The sequence below is a fragment of the Oratosquilla oratoria genome, chromosome 18 (genome assembly GCF_046742065.1).
Source record: "Oratosquilla oratoria isolate Oo_2021 chromosome 18, ASM4674206v1, whole genome shotgun sequence".
Lineage (NCBI taxonomy): Eukaryota > Metazoa > Arthropoda > Malacostraca > Stomatopoda > Squillidae > Oratosquilla > Oratosquilla oratoria.
The window spans coordinates 40,178,501-40,190,997 of NC_134794.1; the positions used below are offsets into that span (position 1 = coordinate 40,178,501).

Consider the following 12,497-nt stretch of genomic DNA (forward strand, 5'->3'; position numbering starts at 1 on the left):
ATGCATACGAAAAATAGTAAAACCAAATACTGCTAACATTTGTCTCTTTCTTTAAGGGTGTGAGCATATGTCTTGTGAGCATTTGTCTTGCGAACATTTGTCATTAAACCATGTAAATTGTTAAGAAAATAGAATAAGTTTGCCAGAGTAATTTTACGACGGAAAAAGTTCTGGAGGTGGGTGGGTGGTACCACCGATGAATCGGAGGTTGGAGGGAAAATTGCCCAGTGTGATAACCTCTTCAACCATCATCCAAACCCTTTTCTTGTTTGACATGTCGTTCTGAAACGCGTAAATTCGCGAATAAAGGAACTTTTATATAGACCAGTGTTTCTTAACGGGGGCCATGTTATTTTTTTCAGGGGGCCGAGCGGCCAATTTTAAGAAATGGGGGGCCACTGCAGGTCACGTGGAGCCAGAGGAATTTAGTTTGTTAGCGAGGATAAATGGTGGCACATGACAACTGTATGTCGATGGAATTGAGCGTGTGTGCAAGCGCGTGTGATTCATGTGCCAGTGGGATTGTAGCACGCACATACATACAGGCTGCAGCAGCAGACTTCCGGCGCTGACTCGCGAGATGAAAGCGTCACAACACATGGTATCGCCGGAAACACTGATCGCAAGATAAAAGTGGCACAACAAAGGGTTCCGCCGGAAACACGTTATAGAATATAAACGTGCCAGACCGAATACAAGCACTTGACTCTCGGTTCTGCTACTATTAGCCATAAGTTTTGTATTTCGCGAAAAGGAATGCAGTCTGACCTTTACACACAGTTTTCAACATACCAGAAATGAAATATATTCTTTGCTCGCAACCTGAAGTAAAACGACAAAAATAAACTTATGGTTTTAATGCGAAAATTCAGCGATAGCGAAGCAATAGTATAAAAAAAAAACAATCACGGGGAAAAGAAAACTCCAGATTGGCCCTGTCTTAGCCCACTACGAAACAAATATCTCCACAAAAAGCCGCTTCCCAATACTAGGTATCTACCCAGCGTGTAGGGCAGATGTTTGCAGTAGCAGAGCCGAGAGTCAAGTGCTTTTATTTGGTCTGGCACGTTTATATACTATAACGTGTTTTCGGCGGAACCCTTTGTGCCACTTTTATCTTGCGAACAGTTTTTCCGGCGAGTCAGCGCCGGAAGTCTGCTGCTGCAGCCTGTATGTGTGTGCGTGCTAACTCCGGCGCATCTATGCGGCTATACCGCCACAATCCCATTGGCACATGAATCACACGCGCTTGCACACACGCTCACTTGCATCGACACACAGTTGTCATGTGCCACCATTTATCCTCGCTAACAAACTAAATTCCTCTGTGGCTCCCCGTGACCTCCCGTGGCCCCCCATTTCTTAAATTGGCCGCGTGGCCCCCTGAAAAAAAAAACACATGGCCCCCGTTGAGAAACACTGGTCTATACAAAGGTTCTTCTATTCGCGAATTTACGCGTTTCAGAACGACATGTCAACCAAAGAAAGGGTTTGGATGATGGTTGCAGAGGTTATCACACTGGGCAATTTTCCCTCCAACCTCCGATTCATCGGTGGTACCACCCACCCACCTCCAGAACTGTTTTCCGCCGTAAAATCACTCTAGCAAACTTATTCTATTTTCTCAACAATTTACATGGTTTTGTGACAAATGCTCGCAAGAGAAATGCTCACAAGACATATGCTAACAACCTTAAAGAAAGAGACAAATGTTAGCAGTATTTGGTTTTACTATTTTTCGTATGCATTTAGTGAAGTGTTTATTGAGAAACATGATGTTGATATTTCAAAGAGTTTTGTGAGTCGCTTCAAGTGTTAGAGCAAAATCATCTGTTACACCCGTCTTTTTTTTTTTTCTCCACATACCATACTTCACAGCTACCACACCTCTTGGCCAACACCTTACATATATTTTTATTATATTTGTACTTTGGTGACAGCTCACTTTTTTATAGTCATATTTATTTTTGTTTTGATAAGTTGGATGACAGGCTCATCACATCGCTGACATCTAAAGGAACCGCCCGAACAGGGACTTGAACCCTGGACCCTCAGGTTAAAAGCCTGATGCTCTACCGACTGAGCTATCCGGGCTGTTAAGTTATGGGCCATATTCGTAGTACTTATATTAAGTAATTATATTAAGTACAATATTGGGTGGCAAATATAATATTCGTAAATACGTAGGAATGAAATAGACTGCAAGATACCATAAGGCCTACACTATGCAGTTCTCATAAGATTCCCTACCTTTGTAAATTGTCTTTAAGACAAGGTAGGTATTTATCGTTACCTAATGATACAACAATTCTCTTTTGTTTCACCATTAAATTGTTTAAACTCTATTATCATATTATAGTTTAGGAAGCTAGAATCTGGCTAGCTTAAACATGTTTGTTTCATCGTTAAAATGCTTTTAAAACTCCATTATCATATGATAGTTTAAATAACTGGTTTAGGAAGCTAGAAGCTGGTTAAGTTAAATGGGTTCAATGTTTCACCGTTAAAACGTTTAAAATCCTTTATCGTAAGATAGTTTAAGTACTGATTTAGAAAACCAGAAGCGGGTTAAGTTTAACGCCAAGACTTAACCGCGCATGCTTTAGTTGGAAATCTTAACGCAGATAGACATGGTTTAAGTAAGGTTGGAACTAGATTAACTTTAGCGCAGTTAGGAAATTTGGATTTGGGTATTTTTTGTCAGTAACCAGCGCTTCAAGCCTTGACGATATTTTATTAATTTATTTGTATGATTAATAATATTTATTATTTACATATCTTTTTGTGGGTATTATTTTTCAAACAAGTAAATATTACGGAACTCTGATCCAAAGGGGCTGTCGCTAAAAAAAAAAAATCCTGATATATTGACTGCATAACAAAGACCCAGCCAATACCCCATGTGTGGGGGTGGGGGGTGACTGGAAATGATAAGAAATGTACAAGTTTGAGTTCTGAGGCCGCCACTTTCGCGCTTTCATTTCGTACTATCTTCAATCACTTCTCCTTTCTTCACTTTCACCCACCTTTCCCTTGTCACTTCCTTTTCTGTATTAGTTTACAGCTTTTCTTTTTATACAGTAGGCCCTGTGCCTACTAATATTCCTCTTTTTCAAATTCCTTTATGTCTATTTCAGACAAAGGGAATGAAATGTTTGTAGATTTTCTTTTCTTCATACAGGTTACACGGCGTGTTTCTCCAGGTATAATCTTTGAGTCCCGTGAGAATACACATTGTTAGGTCCTATGTAAGTTCCGCAGTGACGTCATGGTTTCTTGAGGCCAATGATCTTTATATTTAAGATCCTCCCCTTAGGACGTGATCTTACAATCGTGAACCAATTGAATTTTCTCCACCCTTTCTTCAATCAGATTCGTTGTTACAAGTCTATATGCAATATTGTTTACTTTAGCAATCTCGAATCTCTGCACAACATAGTTTACAGGTAGTTAGCTAGACATTCGGCCCCCCGGGCATTGTTTATAAACACAAGGTTGAGACCGAGCTCGTGCAACTCGCCTTCGGGTATTATGTAAATTAGAAATATAACACGTGTCATCTACTCCTCTTTCTATCCACTTGTCTACTAGCCTTATACACAGCAATCACTTTGATCCCTATATATATTAGTATAAATGGACAGTAAGTTTTCTTGTAGACATGTTCGATTGAAGACCGGAGTTAATTCAATATCAGCTATCTTCTTAGTGATTTTCTCAGTTTTCCGAATAGTTTGTATCTTGAAGTGAGGTCAAACACATGACTTCCGAGATATATTGGTGTTATTATAACGAAAAATATTACACAAAACTTAAAATACGAGCTTTCGGTTGAATCATACAACCATCTTAAGGTAAGGAAGAACGAATGTACAAAGCAGGAGTTTAAATAAGAGTAAATAAAGGAACTTGGAGATTTAGGTCGTAGCTAGGTGTCAGGTACTGGACGGAGGTGAGGTCTTCGCTTCAATGGGATGTAGCTGGACATCAGATCACTGTAGCCGGACGTTTGGTCTTTGTTGCCACGCAGCCTCGCTGTGTAGTTGTAAAGTACTAACTGTGTCAGTTTGTATATTATGATAGGGGTGTATTGTGTAATGTAGACTCTTTCCAAGATGTGTAGTTTCTTGTTGTTGCATTGTTTAAGTATTTTTTTTATTGTTGACTAAATCTTGTCTGGAGTTTTGTTGTGTGTTTGTATCATGTGTTTGCGTATACTTGCTTCACGGGCGTGCATTGTGAGTCTCCTGCTCACAGAGGTAGTGGTAACACCAATATAAGTAGCATTTGGGAGAAGTTTGCAACCTTCTTCGGGGCAAGTGAATTGGTACACCGGGTCTAGGACAAAACCACAGTGCACAAAACCCCAACGAATAAAAACCCAACCGACAAAACTCAGTCGGTCAAATCCCCCAAAACAAAACAAAAAGAAAAGAAGTAAAATACCGTAATTACAAGACATGTTTTATTGTTTTATAAATATTTACATGTAGCACAAATGTGTTCACAGCAATTGTTTTGTGACATACATTTTCTTCTGTATCGTTCACTATACTTTAATAGAGCCTGATGTTGTACCCAAGGCCTCTCATTGTTTCTTCTAGTGTCTTCCGACCGCTGTCTAAGTCTACACAAAGATTGCGTAGTCTCTCTTGCAGGCCTTTTGTGGTATCTTATAGATATATGAGCTCGCAGCGGAACGTCTTTCCTGTCCGCTTCGCTTATTATGGAAGTTTTGGGATGGGTTTTTGTTTATTGGAGTTTTGTCTGTACCCCTGGTACACCACATTAGTCTGTTTGAGGAGAGAGTTGTTTTTAGTCATATCATTTCTCATTGTAAGGTTAGAGACTTTTGTGTTTTGTAGTATATAATGAAGGTCAATTTGTCGTCTGGCTTGGTGCATGTGACGTTACGTGCAAGGATGTCTTTGAGAACACGTTCGTTTGTTTTGTGTGCTGGTGTCATTTGGATTTGTAATAAACTGTGTGTGGGGAATGTGTGTTGTTTTGTCCGTGTTGTGTTGTGTTGCGGGTGATGAAAAGTCTCGTCTCTTTGTCAATGAGAAAGTTGGAAAAACCGGTGTTAATGAGAATTTGCTTAACGCGCGTTATTTCGGAGTGAAAATTTTCCCAAGAAGAGCAATTCTTATATGCGCGTCGAAAGTATTGACGCTAAGTTTGTAACGCTGGCGGCACTCACTTGCTGCATTCATGCATCTTCCGGTGTCAATCTTTTTCCTGTGAACAAAGCTCGTGTATTTGTTGTCTTCAGAGTGGATGAGGACGTAAAGTGAGGGAATTTTGTATGTATATTGAGTTCATATGTGAAGTGTAGTACAGAGGCTGTTTCCATGGCTAGCTGTAGATCTTTCAGATGGGACTCACTCCTAACTTCAGTAAAAATGTCGTCAACGTATCTACAGTAGGAAAAGGGTCTTAAGATGGAGTCTTGTAAGACCTTGTTCTCTAGATTACACATGTACAATTCAGCAAAAGCACATCCTAAAGGTGACCCCATGGCGACTCCTTCCACTTGTAGACATAACTGTCCTGATGGGCTTCTAAAGGGCGCTTCAGTTGTGCAGGCTAGAAGATGTTCCATTATTTCTTCCGGGATCTTAGGGGGATGTAATTCAAGGTACACATTATTCAGGATTATTTCAGTCGTGGGAAGAATTGGAACATGTGAAAATAACGATTCCACATCGAGGGAAGCCATTATTCCTTGGGGTTGCTTGCTGTGTAATATGTCAATTAAATCAACTGATGATTTTAGGGAGTATTTCTTAGGGATGAAAGGGGTGATGATATTGCTGAGCTGTTTGGCGAGTCCGTATGTAGGGGTAGTGATCTGTGAGATGATCGGGCGGAGGGGGGAATTCGGCTTGTGTGTTTTGACGTTACCATAGATATATCCAGAGAAAACTCACCGGTAATGGGAGGGATATGCAGAACGTTCGCGATTGCATAATTAGCTGCGACGAGTTTGTTAACCACAACCTTAAGTTTGCTGGTGGGATCATTGTGTGTGTGTATATATATATATATATGTGTGTGTGTGTGTGTAATTCATATATATATATATATATATATATATATATATATGAATTACACACGCACACACACACACACATATATATATATATATATACATATATATATATATATAATTAAACATCTTGGGCCTTGTGAGAATAAACACCTTGTGAGATCGAAACCTTTATTGGTACTACGTTTCGCTTGTTACAGCTTTTTCAAGTACAGACATGACACACACTCTGAGCACATATAAGCCAACAGGGAAGGAACTGGGAGAGGTTATCAGGGAGGGGTGGGTGGTAGGTGGAGGGGGAGGGGGGGAGGGGGGGAGGAGGGGGACGGGTGGGACTTGGTGGAGACAAAGGAGGACATTTCGGACAGTTTAGGCACATAAAGGAGGTTTTTCAGAAATTAAAATATCCAGAGTGCATCATCCACCAGTGTAAGAAAAAGGCACTCAAAATAATGGAAGGGCGGGAACCAACAAAAGATCCAGCTAGGAAGCTTATCCCTCCAGCCAGCAGCGTCACCGCACCCTCACCCGGACACTTGGGCGTAGCAACATTCAGGTAGTGGGCCAGTCCAGCAGAACTATCAAAGAGCTCTCAAGAAGGAGTGACAGCCAGGACGAGATGTGGGGAAAAAACGCTGGTGTCTACCGCATACCCTGTGCTGGATGTGATAAAGTATACATCGGCGAGACCTCCCGTGACCTCAAGACCCGGATCCGGGAGCATCGCTACGATTCCCGGAACAACATCACCACCAACGCCTGTGTTATCCACCGGAACACCAACGACCACCTGATGGATTGGGATAACGCAGAACTTCTGTTTAGTGAACCAGACAGGGTGAGGAGAAAATGCCTCGAAGCGGCCGCCATTCAAAGCTTCAAAACCATTGAGCAGAACAGAGGCATGTTTAACATCGCCCCTCCTATCATCCATCTGTTACCCCCATTAAATAAATGTATGAAATGTCCCCCTTAGTCCACTTCAACAAACTGTCTGAAATGTCCTCCTTTGTCTCCACCAAGTCCCCCTCCACCTACCACCCACCCCTCCCCGATAACCTCTCCCAGTTCCTTCCCTGTTGGCTTATATGTGCTCAGAGTGTGTGTCATATCTGTACTTGAAAAAGCTGTAACAAGCGAAATGTAGTACCAATAAAGGTTTCGATCTCACAAGGTGTTTATTCTCACAGTCTTTTGATGGTGTTCGCAAGGTTCCTTGATGTTGATGGAATACGTGAAGAACTGATTTTTGCACTGAAATTAACAACTGACACTAAAGGCGAATCAATCTTCAAAAAACCTGAGACATATTTTGAGGAAAACAACATTCCACTCATGAACATCGTGGCTTGTGTAACAGATGGCGCTGCTGCTATGATTTGGAAGGTATCGGGGATCCAGTGCGTACTTAGAAAAAAACTGTCCCCAACGTCGTTTGTGTGCACTGTATTGTTCACCGGCAGCACCTGGTCGCCAAAAACTTAGCAGGACGTCTGCATAAAGCACTTGGGCATGTTATCAAAGCTCTGCAGGGTCGCCTTTTCAGCAACTATATGGGAAGAATAATGAAGAATTCGAACGACTTGTGTTGCACATGGAAGTAAGGTGGCTGTCTATGGGTAATTGTTTGCAGCTTTTGATGCACTTTGGGACAGCGTTATCTTTTTCTTGAGTGAGACGGAACTCGGATAAAAGCTTGTTGATGCAAAGAGCGATATACTCTACCTGTCAGACATATTTGAAAAGCTAAATGTTCTGAACAAAGAGCTTCAAGGAAATGACTCCACCTTGTTTTCATGCAAGGAGGCGATCACTGCATTTATGGGGAAACTCAAGCTGTTCTGGTTGAACCTTGGGAGACGGGAGTTTGCCCAGTTTCCATCCTTAGCAAGTATATCCACCGAGCTGCTTGATGCTGACCTAGCAGTGTATGTCGACCATCTGAAGCAGTTGCATAATGATATGGAAACTCGCTTTTCTGACCTACTTCAAATGACCGTGCCTGACTGGTTTGTGTACCCGTTCATTGCTGATGCATCTGAAGTTGATGTCACCCTACAAGAAAGTGTCATTGAACTGCAGAATGATACAACAGCTCGAGCAAAGTTCAAGCGTGGAGGGCGCCATAAGCTGTGGATAAATCAAGATGTGTATGAAAAGTGCCCAATGCTCTGGAAGGAAGTGAAGTTGCTTCTACTTGCTTTTCCCACGTCGTACTTAGTTGAGACTGGTTTCAGTCGGGTGATACACTTGCTGTCAAAGACTCAAAACCGCCTTGATATAGAAAAAAAGAGGCGATTTACGTCTTTCTCTGGCATCTCTGGAGTCAGACGTCGATAAATTGGCAGCCCTGCATCAGTCACAGGGATCCCACTGAAACTTTTGAAAAAAGAGCCAAGTTCGCCTACATGTATTCCTGCTTTATTCATTTTGATAGTATTCAACAAATAAATTTATCCAACTAATATTGTTATTTCATTCATGCCTGAAGTGTTTTCCATTAAAATTTCACTTCTTTGGGTGATCAGGGTGAGGGATGGATGGAGTTGGCATGGGGGCCACAAGGTTTTTTTTACCGTGTCGAAAGGAACCACAGAACAAAAAAGATTGAGAAACACTGGAACTATAGACTAAGGACTAAGGACGAGGTTAACCTGGACAATCTCAACCCTCATCTTTACCATCAATTCCAGCCCGTCTAGAATTCCAGAAACTTTGCCTCCTAGATGCCAATGCCTGTAGAATGGACAAAGATAATCCTCAACTAACGAGGACTCGGTGTAACGGGTTTAAATTGGACAAATCTAGATTTAAGATGGGAACAAGCGAGAACTGGTTTACAAATAGAGTGGTTATCGAATAGAATAGTAACTATATATTGAGCACTGAAACTACCGGTTGTTTTAAGAGGTTAAATAACTTTATGGATGAGGATATGTGGTAAGGGACATGGAACTGCCTAGATGAGGTCTCAAAATCTCTGTTCCACAAGAAGAAAATGCACGCTGACAACGGACGACACTAAAAATATTAACACTAACATATCAACACTAACAAATGAACATCAACATATCAACACTAACAACAAATTAACATTAACATATCAACACTAACAAAACAAATTAACATTAACATATCGACACTAACACAACAGATTAATACTAACATATCAACACTAACACAACAGATTAACACTAACGATCAACGAGAGAGGCAGAGGGGAAAACACAAATAGAACGGAAGTTTATTCTTTAACTAGTTAAAGAATAAATTCGTTCTAATGGTGCGTTTTCCTCTGCCTTTCTCACATGTCAAGATGTCGTCACACTAACAATCAACACTAACACAATAGATTAACAATAAATTAACACTAAGAACTTGATAAACCATTATATGAATTGGAAATTTGATATTGACAGCCCCTCAGAAGAAGTCTTCACACGTATCGACTTTTCAACGTGCGAAGTTCACGACAAGACGTCGCGTCCTCAAAAAGCCTTGGGTATCTCTGGACGCTTTCAGATGTGGTCGTGACGTGTGAAAGCGTCCATAGACACCCATGGTTACTTGAGAGCACGACGTCGCGTGCTGGCGCAGGGCGAAAAGTCGATACGTGTGAAACGAGCCTGAAAGTTCTTGTGAATTGTAACTAGACTGAGAGACCAGAGAAGAGGAAGAAGAGAAAGAAAACAAGGAAAAAGAAGAGGAAGAGGAGGAAAATGATGATGAAGAGGAGGAAGAAGACGAAGAGGAGGAAGACGACGATGACAAAGATGAGAAAAATCATGAGGCAGAAAAGGACAAGGAGGAGGAAGTGAAGGAAGAAGAGGAGGAAGAGAAGAAGGCGATGAAACCAAGGAAGAAGACAAAAAAGACGACGACGAAGACGAAGAGGAGGAAAACGAAGACTGCTCTGAAAGGCCAATCAAAATTTTAGTTTGTAAAACATTGTCTCATAAGGCCCAAGATGTTTAATTACACACACACACACACACACATATATATATATACATATATATATATATATATATATATATAGTAGTCCCACCAGCAAACTTAAGGTTCAAGTTAACAAGCTCATCACAGCTAATAACGCAGTCGTGAACCATCTGCATATCCCTCCCATTACCGACGAGTTCTCTCCTGGATATATCTATGGTAAGGTTACGTTAAAACACACGAGCTTAACTCCCCCTCCCACCAATCATCTCACAGATCACCACCCCTACATATGGACTCGCCAAATTGCTTAGTAATATCATCACCCCTTTCCTACCTAAGAAATACTCCTAAAATCATCTGATGACTTTACTGACATATTACACAGAAAGCACCAAGGAATAATGGCTTTCCTCGATGTAGAATCGTTATTTTCACATGTTCCAATTCTTCCCACGATTGAACTTATCCTAAATAATGTTTTCCGCCACCCTGAATTACATCCCCCTAAGATCCCGGAAGAAATAATGGAACATCTTCTAGCCTGCACAACTGAAGCGCCCTTTAGAAGCCCATCAGGACAGTTATGTCTACAAGTGGAAGGAGTCGCCATGGGGTCACCTTTAGGATGTGCTTTTGCTGAATTGTACATGTGTAATCTAGAGAACAAGGTCTTACAAGACTCCATCTTAAGACCCTTTTCCTACTGTAGATACGTTGACAACATTTTTACTGAAGTTAGGAGTGAGTCCCATCTGAAAGATCTACAGCTAGCCATGGAAACAGCCTCTGTACTACACTTCACATATGAACTCAATATACACAACAAAATTCCCTTCCTTGACGTCCTCATCCACTCCGAAGACAACAAATACACGAGCATTGTTCACAGGAAAAAGACTGACACCGGAAGATGCATGGATGCAGCAAGTGAGTGCCGCCAGCGTTACAAACTTAGCGTTATTCGGGCATACCTTCGACGCGCATATAAGAATTGCTCTTCTTGGGAAAATTTTCACTCCGAAATAACGCGCGTTCAACAAATTCTCATTAACACCGGTTTTTCCAACTTTCTCATTGACAAAGAGACGAGACTTTTCATCACCCGCAACACAACACAACACGGACAAAACAACACACATTCCACACACACAGTTTATTACAAATCCAAATGATACCAGCATACAAAACAGACGTTCGTGTTCTCAAAGACATCCTTGCACGTAACGTCACATGCACCAACCCAGACAAATTGACCCTCATTATATACTACAAAACACAAAAGTCTCTAACTTTATAATGAGAAATAATATGACTGAAAACAACTCTCTCCTCAAACAGAATAATGTGGTGTACCAGGGGTGCGGACAAAACCTCACTGGTGTACCAATTCACTTGCCCCGAAGAAGGTTGCAAATTTCTCCCAAATGCTACTTATATTGGTGTTACCACTACCTCTGTGAGCAGGAGACTCACAATGCACGCCCGTGAATGAAGTGTACGCAAACACATGATACAAACACAACTAAACTCCATACAAATTTAATCAATACAAAAAAATACTTAAACAATGCAACAACAAGAAACTACACATCTTGGAAAGAGTCTATATTATACAATACACCCCTATCATAATATACAAACTGACACAGTTAGTACTTTACAACTACACAGCGAGGCTGCGTGGCAACAAAGACCAACCGTCCGGCTACAGTGATCTGATGTCCAGCTACAGCCCATTGAAGCGAAGACCTCACCTCCGTCCAGTACCTGACACCTAGCTACGACCTAAATCTCCAAGTTCCTTTATTTACTCTTATTTAAACTCTTGATTTGTACATTCGTTCTTACTTACCTGAAGATGGTTGTATGATTCAACCGAAAGCTCGTATTTTAAGTTTTGTGTAATATTTTTCGTTATAATAACACCAATATATCTCGGAAGCCTTGTGTTTGACCTCCCTTCAAGATACAAACTATTCGGAAAACTGAGAAAATCACTAAGAAGATAGTGGATATTGAATTAACTCCGGTCTTCAATCGAACATGTCTACAAGAAAACTTACTACCCATTTATACTAATATATATAGGGATCAAAGTGATTGCTGTGTATGAGGCTAGTGGACAAGTGGGTAGAAAGAGGAGTAGATGACACGTGTTATCTTTCTAATTTACATAATACTCGAAGGCGAGCTGCACGAGCTCGGTCTCAACCTTGTGTTTATAAACAATGCCCGGGGGGCCGAATGTCTTGCTTACTACCAGTAAACTATGTTGTGCAGAGATTCGAGATTGCTTAATTAAACAATATTGCATATAGACTTGTAACAACGAATCCGATTGAAGAAAGAGTGGAGAAAATTCAATTGGTTCACGATTGTAAGATCACGTCCTATGGGGAGGATCTTAAATATAAAGATCATTGGCCTCAAGAAACCATGACGTCACTGCAGAACTTACATAGGACCTAACAATGTGTATTCTCACGGGACTCAAAGATTATAC

The 12,497-nt window shown here is 41.0% G+C and overlaps 1 protein-coding gene and 1 non-coding gene across 3 annotated transcripts in view; both read right to left on the bottom strand.

Moving 5' to 3' along the window:
- LOC143034919 (ionotropic receptor 21a-like) overlaps positions 1-12,497 on the bottom strand; it is a 185,098-nt gene that overhangs the window by 98,624 nt on the left and 73,977 nt on the right. The window lies entirely within an intron of this gene.
- TRNAK-UUU (transfer RNA lysine (anticodon UUU)) lies at positions 2,022-2,094 on the bottom strand. The gene has a single exon. It is a non-coding gene; the product is annotated as a tRNA-Lys (tRNA).